This window comes from Meleagris gallopavo, chromosome Z (assembly GCF_905368555.1).
Source record: "Meleagris gallopavo chromosome Z, MGAL_WU_HG_1.1, whole genome shotgun sequence".
NCBI lineage: Eukaryota > Metazoa > Chordata > Aves > Galliformes > Phasianidae > Meleagris > Meleagris gallopavo.
In genome coordinates this window covers 74,323,294-74,344,910 of record NC_139435.1, presented here as the reverse complement: position 1 = coordinate 74,344,910, position 21,617 = coordinate 74,323,294, and positions in this window count along the sequence as shown.

The window sequence follows — 21,617 nt, the reverse complement described above, 5'->3', positions numbered from 1 at the left end:
ACCACATATTCTTTTCCATTATTTTCTTTACAGAGCCCAAACACCTAAGACTATGATGATTATTAAATCAAGAAATATAAATCTTTCTAATAATAAAGCAAGCTATCCTCTTAGGAACCATTCTCCTATCACCTGGAGTATTTTATTTAGACAACCTTGTTATCTGACTGTCTTCTGCTTGCAAATCTTGTGTAATAATAGAGATATGAATACAACAATGTTCTTTGTCCCACTTTAAAAATCCACACTCCTTTTCCTGTACAGAAACTATGAAGTCCCCATCCAACTTCTACGGCTAAGGGTGGCTTGGCTCAAGATTCTTCATGATCTTCAATCTCCCTTTTAATCCTGCCCCACAGCTTATTATTAACAAGCTTTGTTTCCTTTGGGGCAGAGGGTCATGAATTCCAGGGTTATTTGTTGGATGACTGAACTCAGATGTAGACATATAGCCCAGAATCCATCTAAGGTAACCCAAACTGAATATTCTGGTGCTGGGATCTCTTTATTACATGCCTTTGAGGCACTTGTTTTACATTGCTCTGCTAATGTCAGAACATGTTATGTGACTACTATCTCCTAATTTTTTGTTCATGATTCCAATTAGACCAGTACCCAATTCAGCTCGCTGTTCATTCCTACCTATATGTTGCCAATATCCCTTTCAAACTATACTGTAATATAGTTATATTATTATAGTTATATGCCATGAAATGAGGTCCCCTTACCCTAAGACATACACATGGGGACTCCAAATCTTAGAATTATCTTTTCTAAAAGACATTTTTCTACCTCCCTTACTATGTTGGTCAGAGAAGGAAAGGCTTTTGAAAATCATAGAAAAGTATCCACTAGTCTCAATATGTACCTCCACCCATATTACTGTGGTAATTCAAAAAAATCTACCTGCTAATAATCTCCTGGAAAATTTCCTTTCTTTGTTGTTCTGAGTGGAGGTCATTTAGGTTGATGAGGATTGTTTTTCAAGAACAGTTCATATCTATTCACAACATTCTTTTTATTCCTGCCACTCACATACTTAAAACCATGATAATTAGTACTTTTGATCATTGCCTCTATTCTCAAGTGAATCAACTGCTGATAACCTTCTGCCAGTTTGTTCATCTGCTCATCTGGCAGTAAGGCAGTCAGTTCAACTTTTCGTGCTGAGATACTGGGAGACAAATCCTTGCCCTCTACCTCCTCGTCTTGGGTCACTACAGCATAACCTACTTTTCAACTCACTCTTGCAGAAAGCTGATGCCATCTACAAACAGCTCCCAGTCCACCTCTTCAAATGCAGTATCTCACAGGTCAACTCAGTTGAATACATCTGCTCAATAATTTCCAGTTTTGTTCTCCTCTGCACTCGCTATTAACTATACTGCAGTGTTCAAGAAGTTATGTACTTTCAATCTGATGTCCTCTCATTCCAGTAATACAAGATTGGTATTTCAGCATTCTGCTGCGGAACTGATGTCCCCCTTTTTGTTCCAGGAAAGTTGTGACCACATGTGGCACTGTTACTGTCACCTTTTGTCCCAGAATCAGCTTCCTAACCTCCTGTGTTGCGAATTCTAGCTGATGAAAGATTCAACATGAGCCTGCAATGTGAGCTTGCAGTCCAGAAAGCCTAACATATCCTGGGTTGCATCAAAAGTAATGTGACCAACGGGTCAAGGGAGGTGATTCTGCCCCTCTGCTCTGCTCTGATGAGGCCCCATCTGGAATGCTGCGTCCCGTTGTGGGGCCTCAACACAGGAAGGACATGGAGCTGTTGGAGCAGGTCCAGAGGAGGGCCACAAAGATGATCAGAGGGCTGGAGTACCTTCTCTGTGGGGACAGGCTGAGAGAGCTGGGGCTTTTCAGCCTGGAGAAGAGAAGGCTCCAAGGAGACCTTATAGCAGCCTTCCAGTACCTGAGGGGGATCTACAGGAAAGCTGGGGAGGGACTTTTTTATAAGGGACTATTTTATGTAGCGACAGGATGAGGGGAGATGGCTTAAAACTGGAAGAGGGTAGATTTAGACTAGATTTTATGAAGAAATTTGTGACTGCGAGGGTGGTGAGACACTGCAACAGGTTGTCCAGAGCAGCTGTGGATACTCCCTCCATGGAAGCACCCAAGGACAGGCTGCATGGTACTGTGAGAAACCTGGTCTAGAAGGAGGTGTCCCTGCCAATAGCAGGGGGTTGGAATTATATCATCTTAAAAGTCCCTTCCAAGCCAAACCACTCTATGATTCTATGTTTGCATCCAATGTTCAGATTTGACTGCTTTATCAAAATAGACATTAATTGCATCATCCCTTTCCTTTTCCAGCTGATATTTAGTCAATACCTGGGTTATATGGGTCCCATTTAAGATCAGTGGAGGGATATTTATTGTCTGTGTTCTCTGTTGTGCTCTCTGCGCATGGATTCTCTCTGCTTCTTCCTTCAGCTTTGATAACACTACAGTTCTCATATGCCAGTGAAACATCCAGTATTACTTGCAAATAATTCCAGTTTGGATCTTGAATTCTAATGACAGTTACCATTGCCTTAGCTGCTTTATCTGTGTCCTTTCCGTATACTCTGGACAATTCTTTCCACAAATCTGTCACTGCTGCTGAATCCTAGAGTTTGCCTCAAATGTGCCCACTGTACTTAAAACAAATCTCTCACTCTCCCTCTTGCTGACTTATTTCCTTCCCCAAACTGAAATATATTTCAAAATCTATCTCCTTCGTTCTTGGTCTCCTTTACCCCAGACTTGAACTAATTCAAACTTCTCTGTATTTCTCTTCCTCTGGTTTCTCTTTGCTCCCCTCTACCCTATTTATACTCTTGTTGATATCTAATTCATACTTTAATGGTGCTGCAGAGTGAGCATCAGTGCTTACATCATTTCTGACTTTCCTTTTCTAAGCCTAATACCATGTAATGTTTTAGCATAAGCTCGCAATCTTTTTGCAATGCTGGGATCAGCGGCTTTCTCTGAGAATCCCTCAGTGCTGCCTGGAGTATCCAGAGATCCTACAAATCTGTGAAGTTCAGAGGCTTTGTCCTGCCTGGGTCACCAAAACTGTTACTAGACAAAAACGCAAGTTTGAAAAAGAATTCCTTAAGACCAATGTGGTATTAAGAATCAGGCATTCTTCTATTATAGCTCTGAATGCATGAGGCATGAGTTTGCTTTCTTCTGACTCCTGCATTTAAATTTCTCTCCAAGCTCTAAGTTTCTCTTTTTATTTAAGAAGAAAAAAAAAGTGAGAGAAAACAGAGGAGCATATTCAAGCCATGCTAAAACTTCTGTTTGATTCCTCCCACCCTCTTTTCTCCTTCTTTCTTTTCTTCATTGACATTTTGTATGATGAGCACTCAGAACGAATAACTATTGCCTCTCCTGTCAGTTTTGTTTTGTCAGCTCTGAATGCTAGTTCTTGCTTTGCCATTTTCAAGGTCTCTTTCAATCCCTTGAACACAGCTGGGGCTTCAATCAAGAGCTTACACCGTGAAGAAGCTGGCAGTTGATCCCCAACCAACTATGTGGAAGATACACAATATATTTCACAGTGCACAGTGGAATACCCTTTTCATGTCATCATTGAGAAGCTGCTTGACTCATGAGCTCTATACAAAAATATTAATAATGTCCCATTCTCCTGGAGGATGTGAACATTTGGGGTTTGAACTTCACTGACCTCTGCTTGTCAGATTGATGCGACTTCAACAAATTCAATAAAGGAAACCTTTTTGATAGTCAGTTTATGGTTTCATTAGCTTCACTTTTGAGAATGTTTTTTAATCAATTCTTGGAAAAAGTTGTGAGAATTAAAAGGCTTAAAGAGAGTCTGTGGGTAACCAGCATCAAAGAACTGCATAATTGAACTGTGTTACAGAAGAGTTGCTAGAAGATCTGAATAATTTCACCATTTAAATCCTGAATTTTATTTCAGTTATCAAAAGCATATCAGAAAGCTCTTGCTCCTGTCAATATATGTTTACTTTTCAGTGTATTAGCTTATGCAGGCTGTTATTAAGTCACACAGCATTCCCATTTAGCTTAAGTAAGGAGCAGCATGAGTGCAGTCTGAGTGAAAGCTTGGGAATATTACAAGAAATTTTGCACCGATTTCTGTCTTTGGAGGAAAAACTCATCTGTCAATAAGGCATAAGGAGCAGAACTGAGCAAGCAGGGCTGATGCCTAAGGATATCTTGCGAGGCAATTATTTTTGTACTGATTATGGGAAAAAAAGGGATTGCTGAAGCCAGTGTGTGCACAGGAAGTCTGACAGCCACCTTCTCTTTCCTAAACCAGATAGGATCTCTGTGGTATGACTTTCTCTCTTAGTCTTGTCCCATGTAATTCTCTAACATGATTGAGGTCTTTAGTTTCCAGTAGTCTCATTGATCTAGGATCTTAGCACTAAAGCAAGAGAGTGCATTCAGTGCTGCTTTACTCTTATGCAGTGAGTTGAGTTTTACAAAGCATATTCTTTCTTGATTTATATGCACAATCTAAAGTAATACTCTTATTAGCATATTTGCTCTTATAATGTGCACATTTTAGAGACAGTTGAATTGTTAGAAATGCTCACAAAAAAAAAAGTTTGCCCCCTTGTTAAATAGGGCGTAAGTATTCTCTCTTACATTCACCATTTTAGGATCACAGAAAACAAAGGCGCAGGGAGCTCTTAGAATTGTAGATAATATATTGAAAAGAAGGCATCCATCTTAGTGCAAAAAATCCAAAGCCCATTTAGTAATGGATTTGGGGCACCCTGCATTTTTGCTTCAAACATAGAAAACCTGCCAGATGGAGTCCATTTCCAGTAACGCCTAAAGTCAGTGGAATGCATGCTATTTACAGAAAACTGGATGCTGAAGAGGTTTGGAGAGAACATCGGGTGCTTTCTTTTCCTTCTCTTTAATACTTTATATTCTCTCAGTTTCCTCATTCTCTTATTCCCCTGCATGAAATGATAGCCAAGGCTAGTTTAGCAAGTTAAGATGTCAGCGTGGGTTTCCTTTGGTACAAAAGAGACATGCCACTGTCAGCCACTGATCTAACAGCAGGAGCACTGGCTTGATAGCTGAAAGCTGTTCACAACTGTCCTTGGGCTTTTTTCTTTCTTCTTCACCTCTTCAGACTAATCATACCTGTCTCGGGAATAACTCCTTATCTTAACAACCAGATGCTGATCGCAAACAAATTGCTTTTCTCTTAGACAATTCAGCTTGCAAATTTTCCAAATGCTTGTTCCAAATATTAGTTCAGTGTTAAGTAAAGCACACAGCACACATTTTACAAAGGCTTAAATGCAGCATTCCAGCCAACATTAATAATGGTAGGATGTAGTGTTACCATAGTGAGAGCTGGTCAGTCTGAGAATGCTTTCAGTATGGCTAATGAATTGACATGCATAATTTTGCAATTACTTGACCAGAGGGGAGACAGTTCCCATCTTTAGTTTCTCTAATTTTATTTTAAACATAACAACTTGGCATGTGTATTCTGTTGTATACTTAATTCATACAGAAATGATACGCTAACTAGATTTAAACATGTTTGTGTGGAACAAATATTTTGGTTGCTTTACAGATTTGTGAGGACCGTATTGAATTAAAATGAAAGGTTCACTTTTCTGAGTCTGTACGCACTGCTGACATGAATGAAGTATTATGGGTGAGCATAAATTGCAGATGCCACATTTCTAACTTTTACATTACATTTCACATTTTAAACTTCAGTTATTAAATAGCCAATGGCTGAAGCACCTTAGCTTAAAAAATAATAGCCTTCCTGAGAATTTAATTAGGTCATCTACAAGGGTTATCTCTGACTCTCTGAAATTAGCTTTGTTGCAGACACTTGGGAGGACAATTAAGACCAATCTTATTAGCATGGAAGGTTAAAACTCCAGCACTGTCTTGTATCAGGACATAATCTTTCATGCTTCACGGCTCTGGTTTTCACAATGAGCTGCAGTGGAAACAACACTGGGGGAAGGGAAAAGGGCAGATCTGGAAGAGCTAAATAAATATCCAGTTTAAGGAAGTTCCTTCAGGCTTTTTATTCAATGACCCTTATAAATATTGCTCAGAAGAAGAAAGAAGGCTGGTGGGGATTGGTGAACTACAATTAGATTCAATAATTTCCCTTAACTGAATTCCTAACATGATGTTTAAAGAACAATGTTTTTCTATGATGTTAAAGTACACTTTCTTTTTTTTTTCTTTTCTTTTTGGTAGAGAAGTGTTAAATACACACTGCGTTAGGAGATCCTGTGGTAATCAGGTATAATTTTATCCTATGAAAACGTTTCATTTCAATTTTGGTTAAGAAATACCAGTCTTCAACAGCTGCACGGATGTTAAACATTAAAGTCATGAGAATAAGGTTGTGCTCTCATGAAAGCTATGAAGACATTTTCTAATCCCTAGATAAAAATGCACAATATATTATGCAGCTGTTCGGCACGGCCTGTTTTTAGAATTAACATATTAAATTATTTGTAAAATTTTCTTTCACAGAGATCACTGTTATATAAATCCGCATTCTGCTATGATAAAGGGAAGCTGTTCTATCTTACTTGCTGGCTATACACAGCCTTTTCATAGGAAGCCTCCTTCTCACATGCATTGTGAAATAACAAGTAAAATGACCCTGTAGGGTCATGGGATAACACTCATGGGTTGCTGCTTGGTTTTTTTTTTTTTGTTGTTTTTTTTTGTATTCCTGATTTTGTTGGGGTTTTTTTTTGTTTTGTTTTGTTTTTTTGAGTGGCACCTGCTGCGAGGTTTTCAGTACAAATAGACAGTGCTTGCAGCAAATCACAGATGTTTTACACACTGAAAAAATGGACAGGAAGCAATCACTAAAGGAAAAACAAAGCCAGAGCAGAGAGGGCAAAAGAGGAGAGAAAAAACTTTGTTTTTTATTTCTTTTGCTTTTTCTTCATAGCAGTGTCCTGGTGCTCTACTTTTGACCAACTTTTTAGTTAAGGTCTTGTTTAGCAGATACAGAATGTCTTTGCTTTTGTTATGTTCTCCCTTGACAAGCATCAAGACAGTCAATAATTGTTTTTCCAGTAGAAATGTGGGGAAAGGCAGTTTTTTTCTTTTTCCTTTTAGTAGCCCAAAAGAAAAAAAAAAAAAAAAGAGAAATGAAGTAATACAATGATGACTGGTTATATTTCTAATTTCCTTGTTTTTCTTAAACCTCTCTCCAAACTGTCATATCTGACTGCCAACATCTCTGCTAAGGAAATGGAGAAAACATGTTGAAAGAAATGAGAAAGCTGTCCTTTCAGATACTATACTGCTTTTATTTTATATAAAACTTCTTGTATCACCTCAGCCTCTCATAGTTCTTCCACGTAAGTTTGCTTTATTTCAGCTTTGTGGAGATGATTATGGAGATGGATATGAGTCACGAATACAAAATTCTTAGAAAAGAATCATAGAATCATAGAATCATAGAATGGCCTGGGTTGAAAAGGACCACGATGCTCATCCAGTCCCAACCCCCTGCTATGTGCAGGGTCACCAACCAGCAGACCAGGCTGCCCAGAGCCACATCCAGCCTGGCCTCGAATACCTGCAGGGATGGGGCATCCACAACCTCCTTGGGCAACCTGTTCCTATGCCTCACCACCCTCTGGGTGAAAAACTTCCTCCTGATATCTAACCTAAACCTCCCCTGTCTCAGTTTAAAACCATTCCCCCTTGTCCTATCATTGTCCATCCTTGTAAACTGTCGTACCCTTTCCTGTTTATATGCTCCCTTCAAATATTGAAAGGCCAAAGAGACACAAGCTTTAATGAAAAACAACTGTCATTTTTTTAAATGCTGATTTTTATAATTTACCAAAAATAGAAGTCATGTGAACAGGCCCTCTGACACTGTAGAGAATAAATTCTCATTGAAGTATTTTTCCATTGATATTATTAACAGTCTAGAGCAGGCTACCCAGAGAGGCTGTAGATGCTCCATCCCTGGAGGTGTTCAAGGCCAGGTTGGATGGGCCCCATACAACCTAGTCTGGTATAAGATCTGGAAGCTGGTGGCCCTGCCTGTGCAGGGGGATTGGAACCTGATGATTCTTGGGGTCCCTTCCAACCCAAGCCATTTTATGATTCTATGATTAACTATGTTGAGGACAGTAAGAGATCTAGCCCAGAAGGTAGGGTGTGAGTACAAAGCTGTGGGTGCACTCACCTCACAATAATGACCTGATGAATAAGTCTGGAGCATCATTCCCCACAGTGTCCTGGATAAGACAGCATACATTGGTTTGCGTTAGGAAGAAGTCTGAGGAGTTTATACAAATTTCAGAATGGTTTAAAGACATGAACATATAACCAGCTTATCTCTGGGCAAATAAAGAAAATCACTCAGAACCAAACAATTTCTAGCTATCAAAGTGAGAGTTTACTTCAGTTTTCTCCCCTGCTGTGTTTACATTTCGTTGTTTATTTTTTTTTTTTTTCCAACTGTTCTATATCCTTGTGGCAAAGATTGTAAAAGTGTTTCCTTACAGGAAGTCCCTGGGGACTGTATGCCCTTACTTTCCTCTTCTGACATCAAACAACACAGGATGTGCTTGGCAGGCGGGACTGATGCCTATTGCAAGTTAAGAGCATCATGGCAATAAGGGTGAAAGAATTATGAGAGTGATGGTGCCTGCAGCCAGCAAGCTCACTTCAAAGAAACCAGAACTGAAGACAGAAGGATCTAAGTCTCTTATGGGAAAACCAATATTTGCCCCACAACATATTTATTCAAGTTCTGTTACTTTTATAAGAGTTAGTATTTTATAGAATTCTGGTCCAGTAAGCCAACACAATGGGCCTCTTTAGGCTTTATATATATATATATATAGTTAATGAACATATTTCAGGTAAAGATATGCTGTCTTGCTACTCTGTACAAAGCAATTTATGGTGTCCATCCATTCACTAACAGAAGATTATAGACTGTCCTTGCACAACATTCAGACTTTTCAAGCATACAGACTCAATCCAACAAAAGCCTTTCTTAAGAAAGAAAATGACTGTGATAGCCTTCTTACTAATGTGTATAAATCTAGTATAAATCTAAATCTATATCATGAAATAAATCTTCTTCAACCTCAATGGCATACATGTCAGTAATGACCCATTACAGCCAGACATCTTAGGTTAAAAAAAAAAAACAAAAACAAAGATGTGTAATCCCATTTTGAAAGAAGAGTTCAAAAATTAAGTTCACATTGGAGATCTTTTTCCTTCATACAACTCTACGTACATCTTAGGGCTTCTCTTTTAACACAACTGTAGACCTTGTGTAGAGAATGTATGAATTAACTGTTTATATTTCCAACACAAGGAAAATTTGAATCACGTTCTGCTTGAGTCTGCAAAATTCTTAAATTTACTGCAGTAAAATTATAAGTCCTCTTTTGATTAGTGTATGAAATATTGGATTTTTCCTTTTATTTCATTTTTATAACCCTCTTTTGTAAACCTTTTTGCATAGTCTGATTTGCTTCTTTGTTTCACTAGCTTTACATTAGTTTTAAGAACACTAAGGTTTTTAAATACTTTTTTAAAATGTTCATTCTTATCAACATTTAAAGTGAGAACGAATTGGCTTCATGGAGTAAAAATGACACAGTAGTTTTGTTGAGTTACACCTACACAGCAGGCAAGCTAAGCAAACCTGAACTTGATCCAGAGGAGAAGCTGTGTGACCACATTGTCATGCACAGAACCCAAGATTATAAGACTCATTAAGAGGCATTAAAGTAGTTAGACATCATTTGGATCAGCTAGGTTGGAGAGTAGCTTTGCTTTGTCAGGAAAAGTGAGAATAGTTGTGAGAACTTTTGGTGATAAGTGGATGATCTTGAAGGCCTTTTCCAACCTTGGTGATTCTGTGATTCTGTGATTCTGTGATTCAGGGTTATACAGGAAATAAAGTAGTACGTGCGTGTTCTAATTACTGTTCTTTCAACTTGTTCCACTACTAGATTGATTTCAATGACTGTAAATAACATTTGAATATTGGGCACAAATGTCGTGCTCATAAGACTAAGGTAAAGCTAGTAAACTAACTGTTGTTCAAGTCTTTCATATTTTTCCTCACATTCAAAATATATGTTTTCCTCAGTTCAAAGCCACTTTTTGCAAATGGTTTGTTATCTCTTATCACTTTTCAAGGGTGCCAGAATTCATCCTTATTTTAAATGCAACTTATCTTGTGACTAGACCTTGGATTGAAATTCTGCTGGTTTACTTCTGGAAGGAAGTACTTCTGGAAGCTTACCTTCCTTTTTTCTTTTTTTATCCAGGACCCAATTTCTGGAGGCCTCATTCTCTTTTGAAATTCAGCATTGGATTGCTGCTGAATACACAGTTGTCACGACTAGAAAGATTTGTTACATCCAGATTAGGTGAAGACTTCCTAAGCCTCATGACTGTAATTCTGTAGGCACCTGAAGGATGATGTACTTTTATTCAGTCGACCACAAGAAGACTTTGAAGAAACTGACTCTCTAGAAGGGGACCAATAGAGTGGAGCATCAGCTTCCTCTGTCTGTCATCCAGTGTGATTTGTGTGACTTCTTGTGTTCTTTACATTAAGTCTTATTTGGTCTCCTATAAAATAAATTCTGTAATAAATTGTTCTTTACTTAAATCACATTGACAATATACTCTTAAAATTATCTCCTGAGTATTCCCATTTAAAAAAAAAAAAAAAAAAGACAATTTATCAATGGAGAGGAAAAAGCATTTGAAATAATGTTGGGTATTTTGCCAAGACTGTCAGAAGAGTAACACCTCCACTTTCTCAGCTCTGTCTCATTAAAATTGTATTCTAATTCTGCCTCAACTTGGTCTCTTTGCTCCATAAGTCATTGCCTGCTCATTACTTGTAGTGTGAGAGATGAAATTTATTCAAACCTGATAGCAGGGATGAAGAATTGAAAGGCAGGCAGCTGCGAGAAATGAAATTAGCTTATTCTAATGCTTTTTTGACAGGATTTTTTTCATTGCAATGGGTTGCTGTAAGTGTCAGTTTGGATTTGTGGTATTACCTTGTTCAATTTGTTGTGTTATTGTTTTTTGTTTTCTTTTCTTTTGTTTTAAACAGTTTTAAATGCTCAACTGTACTTTCCTTTGTCATGTTTAATGAAATAATGTTCAATGTTTGTGTCGATAATAACTTCAAATATTACTTGCTACACTGGTCTGTAATTATTTTATCATTATAGTTCTCTGATAAGGGTTGAATTTTTGCAACAATTTTAAAGCAGATTCTTCTACTTAGTATAGGTAAATAGGATACAGCCAGTAAGGTCTGAGAAAAAAAATATAAAATGCGATATAGCTTACATGCAATACAGAGGGGAACTGAGCTTTGTAACTCAAATAGTCTCTCCTAGGCTTTGAATGTCAAAATAATACTCTAAGGAATTTCTAATTTTGGATGTAAGAGAGTATTAGAAGCAAATTGACTTAAAGCACAGCACTTTTCCATTATAAAATTGAGTTGTTAAGGAATTATATGGTCTAATTACTGAACTTCGTATTTTTGACTACTTGGATTATGAACAGATATTGTCATTAACTACCTAATTAAATTGACTGCAATAACAAGCAGTAATTTAGAAATATGTTCTAAATTAGTTTTTATATTAAAGCAAAGTCTTTGTTGATCTGTGCATGTGATTAATGTCAAGTGTTATGAATTAGCTCAGGAATCACTGGTGGAGGAAGGGCATTAGAAAGAGAAGTATCTGTATATTTGATAGAAACAGATGCAGACAGGAAAGCAGTTTCTATTCACTTAAAATTTTGGATGACAACATGTTAATAAGCATGTATATATGTATCTTCTGGAAGATGGAACATAATTCTTAGTGCATAGAGTGTACCCTCTCTGAAGGCAGAACTTTTTTTTTAACTGCAGTACATTTGATTCTCTTACCCAAAAGCTCTCTGCTTGTTACTTCACATTTTGCTACTCTGCACACGAAGCATGCGGCTCTTAATCATTATATTCTTATGTCATAAATGCCTTCAAATAACCCAGTTGTTAATATCTGAAGTGCCTTTTAATCAAACATTGTGTCTTAAAGGCTTTCAAGAACATAAACTTGAAAATGCTCTGTGTGTTGTATTTTGATTTGTTCTACTGTGTTTGTTAGGTTTGATTGTTGTTTTTAAAACTACACTCTCTTAAACGTTACACTATCACTTCTTTCATCACATCATTTGAAATACTGTTCAACATTTGTGTTCAAAATATAAAGTAAGAATAAGCTGACCGTACCTCCATGCAGACCAAACTTTGACCAAGATACTCAGTGGAAAATGTGTTACTAAGACTGAAAACTTGATTAGTAAGGTGACTCTTTATACTACATTTGTTTTCTCTTCCTATGTAATCATTGTAGCACACTTCTTGTGTGTTCCTTGTTCACTCCTTGGCTGTTAGATGCTTCAGATATTTGTTCCTGTTTACATAGAGATGTGAAAGCACAAACATCAGTTATTTTTAACTGATTTCAAAATAATATTTGACACCATTAAGGTAATATGAGATGAAACCCAGAAGACAGATAAACTCAGTCTGCAGCAGTGCATGTCTAGCCATTTTTGGTAATCTCAGCTGAGGATGGGCAAGATGTCACCTCAGGCATCAGTCTTGCAAATAGTAACAGAATCCTGATGGGGGGAAAAAGAGGAGATGGCAGGAACTACATTTTCTGTTTTAGTTATTTGTATTTACAGAAAGAAACAAACAAAAAAACATCTTTGGTGGTTTAAAACTTCTAGCACAGATTCAGGTAAGGATTGGTAGACTATTACTACCATTAGTTTTCTCTTTCAAAAGCCACCTAAAAACTGTTTTAAGAGAAAATCACACTTGTGAAAAATCATTGTATATTGCACAACTACATATGCTGGCAGCTATATCCATAAATTAGGCAGTGATTTTAAAATACAGTTTTATTTATCTAGTCTACATGGATAAACTAGAATTTGCATCTATCTGATTCAAATGATCTCAGTAAATAGCCTGTTTTTCAGTTTGATTATGAAAAAATCCAAACATACCTTCTTTATGTTAATTAAAAATAATGTTTTTAAAGGAAGCAAATTCCCATAAAAATATTTGAATTGAACCAGATATTTTGCTTTATAGGATAGAAGGAAATCTCACAGTTATGAAGTTGCAGCACATCTTGACTCACGTATCTCTCAGGATAAATGGGCTAAATACTCTTCACCTTGAGCCTTAAAAGTCCTGCTCAGAAAGCAGTAGGTTCTTTAGTGTTGTTTTTGTTTTTGTTTTTAAATGAATCTATCCACTGAAGGGAAAACAGAAATACAAAGTGCAAATGAAATACTTGTATTTAAGAAGGAAAGTGATCAAGACAAGAATTAACTTCAGCAACATGCAAAGCTTTAGAATAAACTGCAGATGAAAGAATAGTTGAAGGGTAAGTAGAAGGAAGAAAGAAATTCATCGTAAGGTTTTACAATTACTTCCTAGTAGATTAAGTAATATTTTTCCATGTTTACATAATCATATATCTTATCAAAGTATAAAAAGATAGATAAACTTATCTATCATGGCATGCTTCCGGACAAACTATTACAACAGGTTCATACTATGCTGAGTGATGAACTGACTGAACAGCAGAGCTCCAGGTGTCCTTAGTAAAAGGGGCTACATCCAGCTAGTGGCCTGTGGTTAGCAGTGTTCCCCAGAGTTCCATTCTGTTCAACATTTTTAAAAATGACCTAGATGCAGGAGTGGAATGCATACTAGGGGTATGCACAGTGGGAGTTTGCCACTGACACTGAACTAAAACAACCTGGAGAGACAAGAAGACTTGCAAGGGAATCTAGATTGATTGCAGAACTGAGTGATCAACAATGACATGAAATTCAACAAAGGAAAATGCTGGATATTTCCATGGGATGAAGTAATACTGGAGACCAGTACTGATAAGAGGTGAGGGCTGGGGAGCAGCTGAATAGAAGGGGATCTGGAGGTGCTGGTGACAGCAAGCTCAGCGTGAGTCAGCAGTCTGTCCTCATATCCAAGAGCACAAAGTGTATTTTGGGATACATTAAACATGATACAGCCAGTCAGTCAAAGGAGGTTGTTTTCCCACTACATTTAGCATTGGTGCAGCCTTGTCTTGAATACAGAGTGCAGTTTTAGACTTCATAGAATATGTAGGTTGCTCTGAAACTAATGCCTCCTATTTATTTCCATGGAAACTACAATGTATACAAAGAATACAAAATAGTATTTGATAGAGCAAATTCTCAGCTACAAAACAGTGCTTTTCAACAAAATCATAACGACTAGCAATTCATTTTCACCAGCACTGAATAGGAGCATTGATGCTATGCTCTTAACTGTCTGTACCAGTGGAGGTGTTGCTGTCACCATGGCTGAAACGCAACATTCACCACCCCACTGTGTTCACATCCACTGTTTGCTCTCTGTAAATGTTCAGCAAGCATCCACAAGTATCAGTGCATGCAACTTTTCCGCGTGGAAAAATTCAGTGATACACTTCTTTATATACACTTTCATGTCAGACACCATTCTGTCAGACTCCCCCCCTGCTGCCATCTGTCGCATGGCAACAACGTGTAACTCAATACTGGTGGGAAGGTTCAAACTCTACGACCAAGCCACCAACATCTGCCTCCGACATTGTGGGCCCAACACAATAAAATAGGTAGCACCACTTTAAGAGCAGCCCTTGTGAAAAGGATGTTAAGGTCCTCCAATGCATCTTCCAAAGACGACAGAAGGACTGCAAGGCAAGTCCTGTGAGGAGAGGTTAAGGACTCTTGGCTTGACTGCTCTGGAAAAGAGGATACTGAGAGACATCTTCACCGCTCTGAAAATTTCTGAGGAAGGGAAGCACAGAAGGGTGTGCTGGTCTGAGCTCCGTGATAACCTTTGAGAGTATGCATAGAAATACTCACAGAGCTACACCAGGAGAGGGTCCAACTGGGTACTAGGAAACATTGCTATACTGTGAGGATTGTCAAATTCTGGAATAGATTTCATATAGAGCCAGTTGATGCCCTATGCTTGTCAGTATTCAGAAGGCATTTGGATTATTCCCCAAATAATATGATTTTTAACTTTCTGCTAGCCCTGAGTGGTCTGGCAATTGAACTTGAAAATCTTTTTAGGTCTCTTCCAAATGAACTATTCTATTCTATTCTATTCTATTCTATTCTATTCTATTCTGTTCTGTTCTGTTCTGTTCTGTTCCATTCCATTCCATTCCATTCCATTCCATTCCATTCTACACATTCAGAGAATTAATATAGCCTTCCAATACTAGAAATAAAAAATAAATATTTTAAGCAGTTGATAAAGCTGTGAAAGGGAAAAATCAAAAAGGAACAATTATAAAGGAAGTCAGCTGGACTCAATGACCCAGGACGCCATATCCTCATCATACGTATTCCCAACTGGAAGCAAAAATTTGTAAGAAATGCTAAAAATAAGGTCTCGGACTTGAAGAGTTTGATGGGCATGCAAGGACCTTGAATTTTCCATACGTATTCAGATACTAATCTATATACAGGAATGGGTAGCACTACACAAGTAGTAACTACAATTGCTGGAGATTAACAAGGAATGTCACATCTGAGTCACTGTGACATTACATGTGCTGAGATCTGTTCATCTGACAAATTAACTTAATTCTTCTGAAACACTGACTACAATGCAACAGGACTATGTTCTTGCTGAGAAAGTGGTAATTGTTTACCGTTATGAGCAATCTCATAAATGAGTTTACAGGCAGAAATCAGTTGAGGTGGAAACAGACCATAAGATCTGAAAGATGTATTACAAAAAATGGTAATGAAATGGCACAAGCTTTTGTTAAATGTGAAGTAGCGGTTTGATGAGAAGCTTCTTATAGCTGAAATGTTGAGGAGTGCCTACATATAGCAAAGGCAAGGAGCAACAACAGGAGACGTTTAATAAGACTTGCATTTGTCCTTTTGCTAAATTAAATTGGAAAATTTCAAAAGAAAAATAAAATGGCCTGTCTTTTGTAAAGCTTAGGAAGGTAAGATTAGATAGATTGCCAAAAAAGAAGGCACTGAATACGAAGTTCTGTTGGAAATTTAACACAAGAAAATAGAATTCTTATATGAATGAGAATCATTAGCTTCTGGACAGACTTTTAATACTGCTTACGTAACTGAAGCGCCAGTGAGTACCAAACAAGATTTTTTTAAAACAGATCCAAACCTACATCTTCTAAACCATAGGGGGAAAAAGTACCAAGATGGTCAGGTCTGCATAATACAAGTAAAGTTATTGCAAATGGTCTGCTATAAACACAGGATAGAGTACAACTAAGATTTCAAGTCAGCCACAAATGAGTTGAGCTTCTTAAACTGAAGAGGAAATGCTATGTGTTATTAGCTGGCTATTAGTGAAATAATATTTTCAGTCATAATACCACCCTATGAAATACCAAGTGACCAGGTAAATGCGAAATTAACAATTGCCTCCATTCAGCTGTTCTCCTTGCGATATGTGTTCAAACTCAGCTTGAAGGTTTTGATGTGTAAAGAGGCAGCAGGTAGAGAAGAACAGTGTTAGAAATATTCTATCAGATTCAAAGATCTTCTCCCAGCATTATGAGGATTATTCCTCGTATTCTTTAGTGGCCATTAAATTCCCAACAGTAAACTCTACTTGCTACTAGTGAGATCAGTTTTGTTGAAACCTGTGGGAGCCATTAATTTCAGTGCAATCAGGACTTATCTCACTATGAAAACTTCTTGAGTTCCAGCCTTTTTAGACTTACCTCCCACTGAATAAAAACAGAAGAGATGTTGTTAGAAGTTTGAAAGTTATCCTTGTGGCCAGAGATCTGGTCTTATGGAAATAAGGATACCTTTATATTTTGTGCTAAAAGGAATATGGGCAAGGTGCATGGATTACTAAATTACTATTATTTTATTTATCTAAGTCCACACCTAAGTTCCCTTTATTTCAGAACTTAAATTTTGGCAGCTTCTCTGGAATCAACACAACAGAGTAATTTCTATTTTGGACACACGAGCACTTTGTTCATTGTGAATGGAGAACCAAGACAAGGATAAGAATAGATGTCACCTGCTCTCTGACTTTCATAGCTTTTTCTCCACCTTGCTTAGGCATTAATATCATTAAGTTGATACTCTGAGTGAGGGAATGGTAAAATGTGGTTGTCCCTGTTAGTTACACATTCCTGATGGTAATCCACAACTAGTATTGCACAGTTCACAAGGTCAGCAGTCAGCTGATGGGGCTGATGCCCTGGGCATAACATACACTTTGGTCACAGTCTGAATAGTGCAAATGTGCAGGCACTGATCATAGCCTTTCGGATGAGAGTCAGCTGATCACTAAGTATGTCACCACGCATATGTCCTCCCCACTCAGTGACCACATACAACAAGAAATCAAATTTGAGGTGATTGGGTAAATCAGAAACTGCACTGACCACGGCAGCAACAATTGTTCTAATAAAATTCTGCAAGCAGAAAGCTGTTGTAAAACAGAGACGGTAATTGTTGACATCTCTGTGTTATGAGGCAAAATTTATCAGGGGGGGGATGGGGATGAGGTATCACAGTTGCCCTTCTCAATCTCAACTGTCTTTGTAATCAATTCTGTTACTTTGTGATTGATGTATTTATTTATACTTCATTCCTTAAAAGGAAAGGAAATAAATGAAAGTGCTAGCAGGTACTGACTTTGCCATACATCTTATAGGTATCCTTCCCTGACTCATCCTATGTATGATTTCAGGGAAGAAGTAAAGTCAAGGAGAACTTAAGATACCTCCATACTTCCTGTCAACACCACAGGGTAACACGTATTTCTGCAAAGGCTTGGTCCCTCCTCCCACAGCACTTTTTCCTGCAGATTTAGGAACTGGTAGCAACTTGCCTTTGCTGAACCATGCTTTTCTGTCACTTTTCTGGGCATCTTGAGAAGGCAGACAGCCCCTCCTCTGAAACAATATGACAAATGTTTTCTTGGTTTTGCTGACTCCGAGTTTACCCCAGCTCAGTGGCCCAGTATTCACTGCTTGCATATTTGCCAAAGGTTCTCTAAGGTGTAAATCTTGCCACAATGCCCCAGCCAAATATCATTCATCTGGAATGACAGACACACATTTGCTCTAGCTGTCATTCTGTCATTCATCTCAGCTGCTGTTGCACTTAAAGAAGGCCACCGGCAACGAACTGCTCCAGTTGCTGAGAAGTTAGCCAAACCTCGATCACTCTTCCAGCTTCTCAGTCCTTCTGCTAGCTCCTTTGCTTCTGTTTTTCATTTCAGTGTAGCAGGGAGACATATGGTGGAGCTGCTGTTGCCAGTCCCATGTTTTGTTCCTCATTCTGTTTCTGACTTGGAACATGAGCTCTGTGCCTCAGCTTTCATAAAGCACTTTACAAAGTCCTTTGAGATCTACAGATGCAGTGGATTACTCAGATACAATTTAGAATCCCATGTTTTCTATTAAGACATGAATGACAGACATGCATTTTAATTTTACTTTTTCTAAAGCCTTATAAAATATTTTTGGAATGTAATTTGTGACCCTGTGAAAACTGACACTTGGCTTTGAAAGCAGCTTTTGCTTTTGTCCAAGTAAAACCCTTGTTTTGCATGGTTATTTACAGAAATAAATGTAACTTAGAACAAGCTAAACTAAATTGAACTTTAACATGAAGGAAAAGAATTATAGCATGCTGGGAGTTTTGGTAGGAATAGGGCTACAAAGAAATTGCCACATTCGCTTCAAGTGTGGTTCAAACTCTAGTTTGGGAAAAGACAAAAGAGCGTAGAATTGGATAGTCACTTTATGAATGTGGATGTAATGGAGAGAGGTCATTGGTTTGAAGGCCTGTGTTAGATTCCCACAGCCCTGAACAAACAGCTCTCAGCCTTATATTTTCTAGGCTTTTGTCTTCCCACTTTGGAATTCTGACTACGATCACATTACCAAGCCAACTGGATTCACTACAAAGCTACAAAGTGTAGCTCTTTTTATCAGAAAGATCAAGACAACAATTGTGTGCCTACAAGAAAAGAACAACTAAAACCATCGAGCAAACATTAAAAGAACAATTCTAGAGATAGTTGCATTTGAACTACAATAATGGGCAACATTCAATCCTGAGATTTGAACTCTGAGTTAAGGAATTCATTACTGACTGCTTTTCCTTGTAATTATCCAAACTGTTGGCAACATATATTTTCAGCAGCATTAATTTTACCCAACGTAATATTTTGTAGCTATGCTGAACCTCACACAATGGCAGTGTTGTAAATCTACTTTATGGAGTTAGTTTTGTTTATTATGGAGTTTGTATATGAAAAGGAAGAAATCTAAAATTTGTGTTGGCTTCTCCTCAAACCGCAGAAAAAGAAGTATTGTTTTACAAGAGCTTGTTCTAAAATATCACTTCCTGAATGTAAAAGAAGTACAGAATTTGTGCAGATGCATTCCACAAGCATGCAAAATGACCAGCTGAACAAATATAATGAGAGTTGACCATTTGTTTCTCTCCAGAATAGCCCAGTTTCACACTTTGGAAATGTTTATAGGTACGGGGAAGGAAACTACTTTTTTTTTTTTTTTTTCCCCCCCCCCCCCAATAAATGCTTAATTTTGTGATGCCTCCCTCCCCCCACCCCTAACATTTTAACATTTTAAGTTAGAATCTACAAGACAATAGTAACTGAAAGTAAACATACTCTATTTGGCTCTCTGGTGATTGTTATTTTAGCTCTGGCACTATGAATCTAACCAACAGAAACAGTTTCTACAACTCATCCTGCCATGTCCTAATTCTTTCCCTTCAACACCACCTTATTCGTAGATCAGCTTTTGAATGGCTAATGGTTAATCAGTGCCCAAAGTTTTATTTTTCATTGAAAGGCACTAGCGTGATTGGAAAAGTCCTTCCCAGTAATTTCATTTTGAATAGAGTGAACTGGACATGGATAGTTTCACATTGATTTTTTGGCCATTGCATAGTTTGATTATGAACTGTACATGCGATGTACGATAGAAGCAGACCAAGTGTTGTTTAGGACCCATAACTGACAAAGGAGAGAAAATTTTCCATTTCCATTCATCACAGTGTGGGTAGACACACAGCCCTTCCTTGCCTTCTTTGCCTCCTCTGGCTTCAAAAAAGAATAGCAGCAGACCCTGTGATCTCTATGGAGAAACTATTAGCTGAGTGACCCTTTTCCACATGAAATAAGTGTCAGGTCCCTTGGTTTCTCAACCACATAATTGAAAAGTTATAGAAATACGTAATAGCAATGCATTCAAAGCTTTTTCTTTACCTGTCACCTCCAGGATGCCCTGAAGCTGGTAAAACCAGTGACAAAAGCTCTACCTGATTAAACTCACAAGCTTTTGAAGAAATCACTGCCCCTTACCCACTTCTGAGTCTGCATCTATTTAATATAAGGCTGTCCTTCTTTCAGACTCAAAAGACTAACTCCAGTATCTTGGAAATGTGGGAAATAGCAGGAGAGACTGCATATTTCATAGTACAGGGAACCTCATGCTTCCACATGTTTACTATCTGGGAAATACAAACTATTCATATATTCCATACATTTCAGGAACAGATTTTTTTTTATTCTTATTATTTTTTGTTGTTTGTTTGCTTGCTTTGTTTATCTTTCCGAGTTTCATACGGTTAAAATTTTCCAAAATTATGATATAGCTGTGTGTAGCCATTTAAGTTACTGAGCAAATAAAGAACGGGGAGGGGGGTAAGAAACAGCCCTTCAGTACGTGAAGTTTACAGCTGTACCAGAAATGTGGAGGTTGCTCCTATTCTATTATGATGGCCCACAATGTCAGAAGCAGACACTGGTGACATGGCAGTGGAGGATGAACCTTCCCAGCAATATCCCATTGCATTTTGTTGCCTTGTGAGAGATGGCAGCAGAGGGGGCCAGTCTGACAGAATGGCACCTGGCATGGAATTGCAAAGAAGAAGCCAAGATGCGGAGCTGAATTCCTCTGTGTGCGGAAAAAGTTGCATCCACTGATATTCATAGATGCTTGCTGAACATTTATGAAGACCAAATAGTGGATGTGAGCACAGTCAGGTGGTGGATGCCGCATTTCAGCAGTAGTGAGAGCAATAGTGGTATCCACCCCTGGTGCAAACTGTTACAAGTGCAGCACCATGCTCCTGCATGAAAATGCACAGCTAATGGAGGTGACCTGGCTGAAAAGTAGTGTTTTGTAGCTGAGAATTTGCTCTATCAAATACTACTTTGTGTTCTTTGTATATGTTGTAGTTTCCATGGAAATAAATAGGAGGCATTACTTTCATACTTTCAGAGTGATCAGAGTACAAATAACGTGTTTTTTTTTTTTTTTTTTTTTTTACTTTTATTTTGATCTTGTTTTGTTTTGATTTGTTAGCTAAGTGTCTTTTTACAAAGCAAAGAGTCCTCATTTTCTCCATTCTGTTTGAGCCAGACCTTATAAATCATGCTGACGTGTTGTGGCATCAATGGAAGATAGCCTTTCCTTTGAACTGAAACT